Raw genomic sequence first — 14,407 nt, forward strand, 5'->3', positions numbered from 1 at the left:
TTATTAATATTTGACAAACAATAATTATACGTATTCATGGGGTACATGGCGATGTTTCGATCCATATCTAGTGATCAGTGCTCTCTGCGACTGTAGGATGGCTATAGTTAACAGTAATATGGTATAGAGTATGAAACAGCTAAACAGAAGATATAGAATGTCTCCCACACAAAGAAATGACAAATGTTTGAGATGATGGATGTGCACTGCATTTTCTTCTTTATAAATTATATTTTGTAATTGGCAAATAATAATTGTACATATCCATGGGGTATATGGTGATGTTTCAATATATGTCATGTGTAGTGATCAGTGCTCTCTGCTGCTGTAGGTTGACTATAGTTAATGATAATATATTGTATAGTGTCAAACAGCTAAACAGAGGATATCGAATGTCTCCAAAGCAAGGCAATGACAAATGTGTAAGATGATGGATACGCATTAGATTTTCTTACAGTGCGTATATAGAGACGTGAAGATCTAGGATTCTCAGACCTGGAGATGACCTAGAAAAACCCTTCTGGAAAACAAAGTGTCTTCGGAACAGTTGACATGTCTGCAGCCAACCTCAGAATTTATCCAAGTTTGTTTGTTTTGCACACGGAGGGTTGAGCAGAAGCCTTGGAACCTGTGGATGCTCCTCTCTGCACAGTGAGGGACTTCAATTCCTGGACCAAACAGACCATGACCGGGCTGACCCTGAACCTCCTTGCTGAGTGTCCGAGGACAGGGGTCTGCAAAGCTCCCGGAGGTTGCTGCAAGCCCACCAGGCCTAGCCAGTGGGGAGGTGCCAGGGCCTCTTGCCTTTGGAAGAGCCTGGCCTTGGAGCTCCCTGCTGGGGAGGACCTGAGAAGGCAGCCACTCTGAGAGGTTCAGAGATAGCAAACGGGGAAAGGTCCTCCTTACTGCTGGGCTGGACCAGGCTCGCAACCGTGCCAAAGCACTCCTGGCAGGAAGGTACCGTGTCAGAAGGCCTCCCTGCACACCAGACCGCATTCCCTCTACTATTCCAGCTAAAATCTGTGCTTCCTTCCTTTCCGCACTTCACTTCCCCTCAAATAAGACAGGCCACTTCGCTCAACTAGGTCTGGCCTACTCCCTTTACTTCCTCCTCCTCTTTTCTGTGACCCCGTCACTTCTTCCAGGAAGCCTTCCTGGATCTTTGGTCTTCACTCACCAACTCCTGCAGAAACCGGGGCTGAAATTACCTTCCTTGAATTCCATTCTTGAGCTGTTTGGGAACTAGAAGTGCCTCGGAGGCAGGTACCATTTTCTCTGATGACTGTGTCTCCTCCTATAGGCCTGAGTACTTTCCCAAGAAAAGCAATTTGTCAGCAGCTGTTCTAGGAGCTGATAAGGACTGTGTTTGTTTCTGCCTTGGTGCTTGCTGTGTGGTGTGTACAGAGACAAATGGCCTGCAGGGCCGCGGGGCACCTGTCTTGTCCCCACATGAAGGGGAATCAGCCCCGACCTGCTGCTCTGTGGCCTTTTGAGCACCTCACAAGCCCTCCTCAGCGTCCCCGATGGTTCTGCTGTCAGCCCCGCTGGGGAGCATCAGACATTCATTTATTGGCTCTAGAGCCTGTAGCCTCAAAAGTGAACCAGTAAGGACAAGAATGACTTCATGTCCGCACAGAGCTGTGGTGAGAACCAAGTGAGGGTGTGCAGGGAAGCGGTCACTGCAGTGTTAGCAGAGAGACCTCCTTGTGACTGTCACCAGAGGGCAATAATTCGACCTGGGACAGGGCCCACTGGTAACCTGCACTCCCCTGGCCTCCAGGGCTGGACGAGGTCTGAAGGGAATTCCCCGTGAGGCACAGCCTCCTGGCCTCTGTCCCCCCGATGTAGGTGGGGAAGGGGAGGGGACACTGTGCGCTCAAGTTGTGTCTTTCATTAGCATCAAGAGAACTAGGCACTATTGAGTGCCTCTGTGTTCCAGGCAAGCTGCAAACTTCTTCATAAAAGTGATATCACTTCACCTTTAGCCCTGTGAGTAACTAATCATTGTCACATACTGCAGATCAGAAAACTGAGGCTCAGAGAGGTGAGGGAGGCACATTCATGCTCACAGCCTGCGAGCAGCAGAGTGGGTACCGAAACCCTAACCTGTTCCTGGAGGCATTCACTTCCACAGTGGGTGTTCCTTCTGCTCCCGGCTTCTTGGGTTTAGACCCGTTAGATGCTAGGCTTTATTTGTGATTCTCTTCCAGAGTCAAAGGAAAATACAGTTTTTGTGGCTCTAATAATAGGTGGGTTTTAATGTGCCTCATACACCATCCATACAAGACAACTGTGCAGGAACGCACGTGGCCTGCGATGTGGGGGGCTTTGTTCACCCTCCTTCCATCGAGATGAATCCCTGTCCAAGGATTCCAGCAAGAAAAAGTATTGAGGACATTATAACAACAGCCACTGTGTATTCAAGGAGTGCTGAGCCCGACAGCTTTCTCCTGTGTTTGCTTTTCTCTGTTTGGTGCTACCCCCAGCGAACTGCAGAGGGGAGCGGCTGGTTTGCAGATGTGGATGAAGAGGGCAGAGCTGGTGGTCTGGCCAGAGTCCGGTGGGTCAGGAGCAGCACAAGTGAGGCCTTGTCTTTCCTTAGATCTAGATTTGGGGCAGGGGGGACGTGGGGTTGGAGAGCCGGAATTGTGAGTGTCTGGCGTTTCCCCACCAGGTAGCACTGGTGGACTTCGTAATCTGAGTTTCTATGGATACAGAAAAGCCATCAGTAGACAGTGGCTACCATGTAGGATTCAGAAAGGTCCAGTCCATTTGCACTCAACTGGATCTTGATGTGGAGGTAATTTAATTCTGGATCTTGATGTGGAAGTGGCCGGAGGACAGAGAGGTCAGTTTTGGTTTTAGAGAAATAAAGATCTAACACTGAATCTGTCTTAAAGACAGAACAAAACCAGAACCACCACCACCACCTTTCTGTGCTGGGATTCCCTCCCGCTTTCCTTTGTCTCCAGGATGGGCGTCACCTGGCAAAGCTGTCCCATGATCGGCATCCAAGCGGGGGATGAACTCTCAGAAGATCACAGGGGGCTAATTGGTATTTCTTGGAAATAAGATACTAGTTTCCAAAATAGTGAAGAATTTTACATATAAATACACATTTTAATAATCATCACTAGTCCAACTTTACCACATTTTGTTTTAAAAATTAATTTTCATATTCTGAATGTAACAAAAACAACAAATCTGAAAGCAGCCTCTGCTTCCCAAAGCTGGAGTGCACATCCCAAGCCAGCACAGGCAGGGTGCAGCCCAGCCAGGAAGACAGGGACAGAAGCCCAGCTGCCCACAGCCTCCAGCACGGCTTCCCTCAACTGCTTTTTTTTCTTTTTTTTGAGACAGAGTCTTTCTCTGTCACCCAAGCTGGAGTCCAGTGGCATGATCTCAGCTCACTGCAACCTCTGCCTTCTGGGTTCAAGGGATTCTCCTGCCTCAACCTCCCAAGTAGCTGGGATTACAGGCATGCACTGCCATGTCCGGCTAATTTTTGTAGGTGAGACGGGGTTTCCCTGTTTTGGTCAGGCTGATCTTGAACTCCTGACTTCAAGTGATATGCCCACTTTGGCTTCCCAAAGTGCTGGGACTGTATACAGGCATGAGCCACCATGCCCAGCCCCCTTGACGTCTTACAATTCAAGAGCCTGGCCAGGAGAACAGAGATTCTCATCAGAAAACAAGAAGATACCAAGTGGCCCTATGTGGCATGTGAGTAGTTAAAAAAAAAAAAAAAAGAAATACTTACAAACAACAACAACAACAACAACAAACCCTCACACTACAGTGTTTGAGAAGAATTTAGCAGGGGAAAGGTAGAAAGAATTGGGAACTAAGAATTCCAGATTTGGCCTGGCAGTTTCCGTCTGCAGGTCAGACAGCCCCGTACCACCTTCTGTAGCCCTTTCTGGATGCCGCTAGGGGAGGGGATGCCAGCTCTGGGCTCCCCCAGGCCGTTCATGTCCCCATTACATTTTCCTTCCCTGGTGGCACCAAATATGGCTGCTCATCTACTCTGTCTCTACTACCCTCTGCCCATGTTGGGAGCCCTGGCAGGGCCAAGGGCTGTGCTGCTCACCACCGTATCACCTGCTTCTAGCTCAGGTTTTCTTCCACAAGATAAATCCCGCTCCTCCTCTTCTCATAGTGAGGCAGAGGAGCATCCTAGCTGCTGCGGTCAGCATGTCTGGCCTGCAGCATCCACTTTCCTGACAGCCTGCGTGCCTTAGCCCAGCTCGGTCTCGGTTTTCTCCTTTGTGTGGTGGATACAGTGATACCTACTCCTGGGCTTGCTGGGAGGATCTGGGAAGATTACATTCAGGAATGTGAGTAAAGTGCTTGACAGAACACTCGGCCTGGTACTGGCTCTTGGAATGTTGAGTTCTTTGCATAAGGTAAGTTACATCCATTCAGGTAGCAGTTGTAAGTCATATACTTACACAGAGCACCTGTGCCAGGCACCTCACATTCGTGACAAATAACCCCATAGAGAAAGGGAGATGGAGGCTGCAGGCCCCAGCGGGTCCTCAACTGAGTTGGGCATCACACAGGCTTGGCACTGAATCCCATTCTCCCTCTGTGACCGCCACGGCCTCCCTGTGTTCTGGACACAAAATCACATGGCGTATCCAATTTAGGGTTTGCAAGCTTACATTCCAGAAGTAGAAGTCGCTTGTCCTCTACTGCTAAAATTGACCCAAAGCTGCATCATTTGGTGTGCCTGCCTCCAGCTAGGGGGAAATCCAGATGCAGCCTGTCCTCTGGTCACATGCAAAGTGAGTTTGTGGATAGCCATGTTTAGCATTAGCCGAATTTGATGTGACATAGTAAAGACACTGAGGTTCCGGCTTGTCACCACCTGCTTTTCTATTTGGAGTCCTTTCCAGGCTGAGTGAAATGAACAGAGTTAATGTTTTCCTCTCCTCTCCTGTCCTCTTTCTTCTTTCCTTCCTTCCTTCCTTTCTTTTTTCTTTCTTTCTCTCTCTCTTTCTTTCCCTCCCTCCTCCCTCCCTCCCTCCCTCCCTCCCTCCCTCCTTCCTTCCTTCCTTCCTTCTTCCTTCCTTCCTTCCTCTCTTTCTCTCTTTCTCTCTTTCTTTCTTTCACAGAGTCTCACTCTGTCACCCAGGCTGGAGTGCTGTGTTGCGACCTCAGGTCACTGCAATCTCTGCCTCCTGGGTTCAAGGGATTCTCCTGCCTCAGTCCTCCAAGTAGCTAGGATTACAGGCGCGCATCACCACACCTGGCTAATTTTTGTATTTTTAGTAGCGATGGGGTTTCACCATATTGGCCAGGCTGGTCTCGAACTCCTGACCTCAAGTGATCTGCCCGTCTCGGCCTCCCAAAGTGCTGGGATTACAGGACTAAGCCAGCAGAGTTAATATTTTACTTAAAGTATCTTGCATCTTAACATGTACCTCTCATAGTCTCTTATAAAGACGCAGCACATGGCAGGTGATTTTTACAAAACCCAGGAAAACTGGGTTCTGGAGAAGTCTGCACAGATCCCATGTTCACTGCTGGCCATGACTGGTAAGGAGTTGGAAGCTCCTCTCCATCCCAGGACAATGCTGACTTCTGCCCTCTGGAAATGGGATGGATGCTATTCCTCTGGGCACGCTGGTGTGGCTCCAAAGCTGAAGGCAGAACTCTGCCTGAATTTTGTCCAGGGAATTTCCACATAGCTCCTGTTTGCAGGATAGCCCCCAATTCTATTAATTTATAATGTTTTGTAGACATTAACTTTAAGCCAACCCAGACAGCATATGTAAATGCATCAGTCACTATTCTGGATTGTCATGCAAGTTGCAGGAGAGAGTTTTTATCCCACCTGCACACACGTACAGACACACAACATCTTTGTTAACAGGGATTTGTTTTCATTTATCTAATCATTGGTTTTGGTGTAGATTAGTGTCTCCTGCCAGGAGCAGAGGCTCTTCTCTTTAGCCAATATCTGTGATCTCAAGACATCCTCCAGAACAGAATTAATGAGTATAAAATGCTAATCAAAATTGTACACGCTCTATTTCCAAAATCTCAGAAAATATTTCCATAATTTCCCCAGTAGTCACAAGTTCCAGTTTGAGTTAAAATAGCCTTGTGGGTCGGGTGTGGTGGCTCATGCCTGTAATCCCAGCACTTCAGGAGGCCGAGGCGGGCAGATCACCTGAGGTTAGGAGTTCGAGACCAGGCTGACCAACCTGAAGAAACCCTATCTCTACTAAAAATACAAAATTAGCCAGGTATGGTGGTGCATGCCTGTAATCCCAGCTACTCAGGAGGCTGCGGCAGGAGAATCACTTGAACCCGGGAGGAGGAGGTTGCGGTGAGCTGAGGTTGCGCCACTGGGCAACAAGAGTGAAACTCCCTCCCCCCACCAAAAAAAAAAGAAAAAAAAAAAAGAAAAATAGCCTTGTGGAGTCACATAATCAGGAAAGGAGGTAGGAATATTAGTAAATGTAAATGTAAGCTCAGTGAAAAATTTACAAGCAAAAGAGTCTTCAGAAAGCCCACTGAATGAGGAATCTGTTGGCAAAGTTATAATAGATTGGGGTGCTTAAGTTAAGAATCATGAAGCTGAGGGGTAAACTCCTTAATATATATTGTCTACAATTATGTACATGTGATTTTCTTGGAGAGAGGCTCCTTGGTGTTTTTTATTTTATTTTATTTTATTTTTTGAGACAAGGTCTCGCTCTGTCGCCCAGGTGGGAGTGCAGTGGCACGATCTTGCTCACTGCAACCTCCGCCTCCCGGGTTCACGCCATTCTCCCGCCTCAGCCTCCTGAATAGCTGGGACTACAGGCGTCTGCCATCATGCCCGGCTAATTTTTTGTATTTTTAGTAGAGATGGGGTTTCACCGTGTTAGCCAGGATGGTCTCGATCTCCTGACCTCGTGATCCACCCGCCTCGGCCTCCCAAAGTGCTGGGATTACAGGCGTGAGCCACCGTGCCCGGCCTGGTGTATTTTTTAAAGTTAAATTCTGAAGGAGATCTGTAATCCCAAAAAGGTTAATGCCACGAAGTTGAACGAAGTGGAGAAACCCTATACTTGCAGTAAAAAATGAATTGATATTAACATCCTTGTAAGATGTTAGAAAAAAATAGCAAAAAAAAAAAAAAAAAAACTTAAGTGCAATCTTGAAGAGAAATCTCTCTTTTTGTAGGTCACAGGAGGGGCGAACCTCCTTCTCCGGGATGGCCGCAGCTCCCCTGTCCCTAGAACAAGCAGTTCTGACACTTTGTGTTGTGGATGGCTCCTGCCTTTTCTCTGCCCAGAGGGATGGAGGATGTGGGACTCTCTGAGATCACTGAACAAATTAAAGTGGGAGAAGTGGGGCAGAGTGCTGGCAGGATGGGAGGCTTGGCCAGAGCAGGACACAGAGGGCAGGATTTCTGACTTGGAGCAGCCAAGTGAGGGAGGTCACTGGGCTTCCAGGCCTTCAGAAGTAGATGGACCAGCTGCCCAGAGACGGAAATATGGAAATCCAGGGATAATGGCAGGAGTTGGAAGGCTATGAATCGTTTCCTAATTCTCTGGTAAGAGGTAGCAGGTGGCGCATCCCCCTGGCAATTTGCCCTATAAACTCTGAAGGCGCAGTGCCACGGGAAAGTACCATCCACTACCTCTTACCAGGGAATTAGTATATATATGTGTGTGTGTGTATGGACTATATATATGTATATATGTAAAAGGAATACATATATAAGGAATATATATATATATGTGTGTGTGTGTAAATATATATATATATATATTTTCTTCTTATTCATTCTAGCAGTCTAAGACAGCAAATCAATATGGGATCAACTATGTGGATTAAGAATTCAGCCGGGTGCAGTGGCTCATGCCTGTAATTTCAGCATTTCAGGAAGCCACATTAAAAAGTGGGCAAAAGACATGAACAGACACTTTTCAAAAGAACACATACATACAGCCAACAAGCATATGAAAAAAAGTTCAATATCACTGATCATTAGAGAAATGCAAATCAAACCCACAATGAGATACCATTTCACACCAGTCAGAATGGCTATTATTAAAAAGTCAAAAAACGCCGGGTGAGGTGGCTCATGCTTGTAATCACAGCACTTTGGGAGGCCGAGGCAGGTGGATCATAAGATCAGGAGATTGAGACCATCCTGGCCAACATAGTGAAACCCCCTCTCTACTAAAAATACAAAAATTAGCTGGGCGTGGTGGTGCATGCCTGTAGTCCCAGCACTCGGGAGGCTGAGGCAAGAGAATCGCATGCACCAGGGAGGTGGAGGTTGTGGTGAGCAGAGATCACACCACTGCATTCCAGTCTGGCAACAGAGTGAGATTCCGTCTCAAAAAAAGAAAAAAAAAAGTCAAAAAACAACAGATGCTGACAAGGTTGCAGAGAAAAGGTAAAGCTTATACACAGTTGGTAGGAGTGTAAATTAGTTCAGCTATTGTGGAAAGCAGTGTGGCGAGTCCTCAAAGAGCTAAAAAGAGAGCTACCACTTAACCTAGCAATCCCACCACTGTGTATATACCCGAAGGAATATAAATCATTCTACCATAGACACATCCACATGTATGTTCACTGAAGCACTATTCATAATACCAAAGACACAGAATCAAACTAAATGCCCATCAATGACAGCTTAGATAAAGAAAGCGTGGTACAGATACACCCTAGAGTACTATGTAGCCACAGAAAATAATGATATCATGTCCTTTGTAGGAACATAGATGGAGCTGGAGGCCATTATCCTTAGCAAACTAATGCAGAAACAGAAAGCCCAACGGTGCATGCTCTCACGTATAAGTGGGAGCTAAATGATGAGAACTCATGGACGCAAAGAGAGGAACAGCAGACACCGGAGTCTACTTGAGAGTGGAGAGTGGGAGGAAGGAGAGGAGCAGATAAAAATAATCTGTACTGCAAACCCCCATGACATAATTTTTTTTTTCTGAGACTGAGTTTTGCTCTTGTTGCCCAGGCTGGAGTGCAATGGTGCGGTCTCAGCTTCCTGGAACCTCTGCTTCCCAGATTCAAGCGAATCTCCTGCCTCAGCCTCCCAAGTAGCTGGGATTATAGGTGCCCCCCACCAAGCCCAGCTAATTTTTTATATTTTTAGTAGATATGGGGTTTCCCCATGTTGGTCAGGCTGGTTTTGAACTCCTGACCTCAGGTGACCCACCAGCCTCGGTCTTCCAAAGTGGGTTGGGATTACAGGCGTAAGCCACTGTGCCCAGCCCAGTCCCCATGACATAAGTTTATTTACATAACAAACCTGCATATGTACCCCTGAACCTAAAAGTTAAAAAAAAAATACAAATAAATAATTTTATTTTCTGAGGGAAAATAAAATAAAAAGCTTTCATTTACAAATTTGCCATTTGGCTGGGTGTGGTGTCTTACGCCTGTAATCCCAGCACTTTGGGAGGCTTAGGCTGATGGATCACAAGGTCAGGAGTTCAAGACCAGCCTGACCAACATGGTGAAACCCCGTCTCTACTAAAAATACAGAAAAATTAGCCGGGTGTGGTAGTGTGCACCTGTAATCCCAGCTACTCAGGGGGCTGAGGCAAGAAAATTGCTTGAACCCGGGAGGTGGAGGTTGCAGTGTGCCAAGATTGCACCACTGCACTCCTGCCTACGTGACAGAGTAAGACTCCTTTCAAAAAAAAAAAAAAAGTTGCCATTTGACAGGGTGCGGTGGCTCATGCCTGTAATCCCAGCATTTTGGGAGGCCGAGGCGGGTGGATCACTTGAGGTCAGGAGTTTGAGACCAGCCTGGCCAACATGGTGAAACCCCATCTCTACTAAAAATACAAAAAAATTAGCCAGTTGTGGTGACGGGAGCCTGTAATCCCAGCTACTTGGTTGGCTGAGGCACGAGCATCCCTTGAATCCAGGAGGCAGAGGTTGCAGTGAGCCAAGATTGCACCATTGAACTCCAGCCTGTGCAACAGAGCAAGATCCTTCTTGGGAAAAAAAAAAAAGTTTCCACTTATGGTAGCAATAAAAATTATCTAAGAATAAATTTGGGAAAATATTTGCAAACCCTTCAGGGAGAAAGTTATTAAGTATTGTTAAGAGACATTTTAAAAAAGACCTAAATAAGCAGAGGTGCTGCCTTCATGGGTAGAAATCCTATATGTTGAAAAGGTGTCAGTTTTCTATTCTGATCTTGAGATTTAATGCAATTTTAATAGTTTTTCATGGAACTTGACAAGCAAATTCTTAAGTTTATATAGAAGAGCAAAGATCTGTAATAGATAAGACATGATAGAAAGTGGTGGGAGCTTGTCCTACATGATATCAAGCCCTAATTTAAAGCTATATAACACTCAAAATGGGACAGATAAAAGCATCGATGAATTAGAGGAGGAAGCCCAGAATCAGACAGCCTAGAATCAGATGCAGAAATGATTTATGTCAGATTTGTTGCAGATCTTTGGTAAAGCAATGGATGATTCAATGAACGATGCAGAGATGACCGGTTTTCTACACTGAAATTGGATCTCTATCTCATCTTGGGCATGGAAGTCAATGCTAGGTGGACTAGAGTCTGAAATGTAAAAATGTAGAACTATACAATGTTAAGAATATGGAAGACTGGCCGGGCGCGGTGGCTCAAGCCTGTAATCCCAGCACTTTGGGAGGCCGAGACGGGCGGATCACGAGGTCAGGAGATCGAGACCATCCTGGCGAACACGGTGAAACCCCGTCTCTACTAAAAAAAATACAAAAAACTAGCCGGGCGAGGTGGCGGGCATCTGTAGTCCCAGCTACTCAGGAGGCTGAGGCAGGAGAATGGCGTAAACCCGGGAGGCGGAGCTTGCAGTGAGCTGAGATCCGGCCACTGCACTGCAGCCCCGGCGACAGAGCAAGACTCCGTCTCAAAAAAAAAAAAAAAAAAAAAAAAAAAAAGAATATGGAAGACTATCCTGGGGGTGGAAATGGCTCTTTCAGATAAAGCCACAAAGCGCATAAAATGGAAAGGAAAAATGTGATAAATGTGATCATATTACATTGGGAATCTCTGGTCACAAAGGACATTATTAAGGAAGTGAAAAGATCAGTCACAAAGTAGGAGAATGTTTTTCTACTTATAAAGCTGACAAATGATTAGTACCGGCATTGTAGAAGAACTCCTGTAATTGATTTTTTAAAAAGTATTCCATGGCATACTCAGAAAGATTTTGTTGGAAAATTGGAAAAATGTGATTTAAAACCATGACATCCTTTTTTATACGCCTCACACTGGAAAACCTCTTAAAATCTGACAATATCGAGTATTGATTAGGATGCAAAGGCAGGGGAACCCTTCCTCAGTGTTACTGGAATACACAATTAGTGCAACCTCTTTGGCAAACAATTCAGCATATTCTAAAAATACTGAAAATACTGAAGACAGTCGCTACCTAGAAATGTCCCTTCTAGGGTTATATTCACCTACAGGAAATTTTGCACGTGGACATCAAAAGATATAATTTTCTCATGAATCTATGAGACAAATAGGAAAATTTGGACACTGGCTGGTTTTCGATGACATTAAGAGGGTCTTATTTATTATTTTTATATGTGATAATGCTATTATGGTTATGTTTAAACAAAAATAATCCTAGGTTTTAGGGATACATACTGTAGTGCTTCCTTTATGGATGGAAAGATGTCCAGGAGTCCCTCTAAAATCATCTGGGGGTGGGGATGATTAGGGTGGGGGGACAGATGGACCAATATTATCCATGTGTTCAGTACACTATTCTCTCACCGTCACCCTCTGGTCTGGTCTGCATGCCCATGCCGTTAGCAGGGAACGCCAGTGCAGCAGACAGCCAGAAAGTGCAGATGGTGCAGAAATGAGGAAGTGAGGACCTTCCACACAGGTGTGCTGACCGGCCCTGCCTCTGTTCCTTTGCTGCTCACCGTGTGGTTTAAATGAATACATTAAACTTTGTGATTTGAGGATCTTAATTTGGCTGGTGAGCTATTCTGTTTTGTGAGCTCTGTGACAGCTTTCCTGGGGGTGAACTGGAAGGCTACCTTTGCATCAAAGTTCACTTCCCAGGAGCCTGTCACAGCCCCGCTTTCAGTAACCACGTCCTCAGTCACAGTGCCATGCGCACTGCCTTCTAGCATGGGAAGAGAATGGTGAGGCCAATTACTCATTAGCCTTATTTCTTAAACAAACTCCTTTAAGAGCATATAAATATGTTTTTAGTTTTCAAATAACATGTCTAATATGTTACATGTATGACCATCAGTTGAGGGGGGACCCACATAATGATGCCATCACACAGCGTGGGAAGAGGTGCCATGGGAGGGATGGGGGAGGATGGACATTAGTTTTGGGTAAGGGAGACTGGATGAGTAGGCAGTAATAAGTAGTCAGTTAATTAAAGACTAATTTAATTTTATGAGGACTTCGACTTCCCTACACAATGTTGATCTCAGGTAAAGACTTGGGTGGCAAGACCCCCTTGACTATCCAATTAGAATCAACAGATTGGGGTGAAAGTCATTTTGGTTAAGAAAGGGGGAACAAAGGATTTCTGAAAAGACAAGATGCCTCTAATAATTGTTAACTGTTAATAACTGGTAAATATCTATTAATTCAGACTACTGTTAATTTCAATCTAATCTCGAAATTTGAGCACTCTCCACCAAGAAAACGTGAGACTATTGTCCAAAAATGATGGTTTATTACAGTAATAAGGGTCATAGAGCATCTAACTCAGGTGAATTCAACTATAAATGTTTAGCCAAAACCAAAACAAAAATATATAAACTTTGTACCAAAATGCAAGTCATTAACTTCATCTAGTGCAATGTAAAAGCTAGAGGAAAGCTTGGCTGTGTTGGGTTTATTACAAAATGCTATGCACAAAAACATATTTTCTTTGTAAGCAAATAAAATTTTAATGATATTTGAGCCACAAACTTCAACTTTAAAACCTGCCCCTTTTAGATAAGGTTCTGTTCTCTTCTCAATAGATCCAGGGGAGGAAAGAGCAGGCCCCACGTTTCCAGCTGGCCAGACAGGCTGTGAGTTACATTTCATTCCCTGGTAATATGGGAAGAAGAGAAGCAGCCAGCACCTTGGTTTCCTCATTTCTAAGTGAGCCATCAGATCACCGCATGAGAAGGCTGTGAAGGTCCTTGATGACTGGGATAATTTTCTTAACGCACTTGGAACCCAGGCCCTTCCAGCTTTCCCTCCTCCTACTCTGCCTTCCTTGAGGATCTGAGTTACATCCCCCTGGTTTACCTCCAGTGCTATTATCTGGTGATGACCAGTCAAGGCTCTAGATTCCCACAGGAGGAAATTCTGGCTCCCAGGTTTATGATCCTTATTTCTTTTAATTTAATTTTTTAAATTACTTTTTATTTTTGAGTCTCGCTCTGTTGCCCAGGCTGGAGTGCAGTGGTATGATCTCAGTTCACTGCAACCTCCACCTCCCGGGTTCAAGTGCTTCTCCTGCCTCAGCTTCCTGAGTAGCTGGGATTACAGGTGTGCACCACCACACCTGGCTAATTTTTGTATTGTTAGTAGATATGGGGTTTCACCGTGTTGACCAGGCTGGTCTCGAACGCCTTACCTCGTGATTCACCTGCCTTGGCCTCCCAAAGTGCTAGGATCATAGGCATGAACCACCATGCCCGGCCCTATGATTCTTGTTTCTAAAGAAGGCCAACGTGTGCTTTTTGGACAACCTTGAAAGCTCTGTAGGCTTACATTAGACCTGTGACTGGAAATGCAGGCGTGAGGCCTCTGCTGGTGAGCTCACCCAGTTCCATGACTCCATACCATCTGTGTCCTGCCAACTCCTGGATGTATCACCAGCTCGGACCTCAACCCTGAGCGCCAGGAGATCCCACAGCCTAATGGACCCCTCCATGTGGGTATGTCTCTCAACCTTCCACATTCAACCTGTCCAGCAAACCCTGTGGACTTTACCTTCGAAGTTTACCTAGGGTTCAACCCCTTCTCCCTGCCTACCTCGCTGGGCCAAGGAGATGATGTGTCTTACTCTAATCGCTGCAGTGGCTCAGTTAGGTTTCCTACCTCTGATCTTGTCCCTGTCGTTCTCAACACAGCAGCCAGAATAAATCCCCTCTTGCATCAAATCACATCAAAAATCGAACTGTAATCTTCAATATTACATATTCCTATAGACTGAATTGCAAGGGCACTTGGGAAAATTAAAAAATTAATGAGCTATGGGGACGGAGCTAGGAGTCGCTAAAAATTTAGTCGTGTGTCCTTCCATTCCATTGGCAATGACTAAATGCCTACTGTGATACCTGGTGGATTACTGCTATCATAGGAATGAGTTTTTTAAAAAAGAAAAGGTTGCCACTTTTCCTCTTCCCCACCTGACCAGAAGACAAGAAAAGACTTAAGAAAAGAAAA

Source organism: Trachypithecus francoisi, unplaced genomic scaffold (genome assembly GCF_009764315.1).
Source record: "Trachypithecus francoisi isolate TF-2019V2 unplaced genomic scaffold, Tfra_2.0 Lachesis_group15, whole genome shotgun sequence".
In the NCBI taxonomy this organism is placed as follows: domain Eukaryota; kingdom Metazoa; phylum Chordata; class Mammalia; order Primates; family Cercopithecidae; genus Trachypithecus; species Trachypithecus francoisi.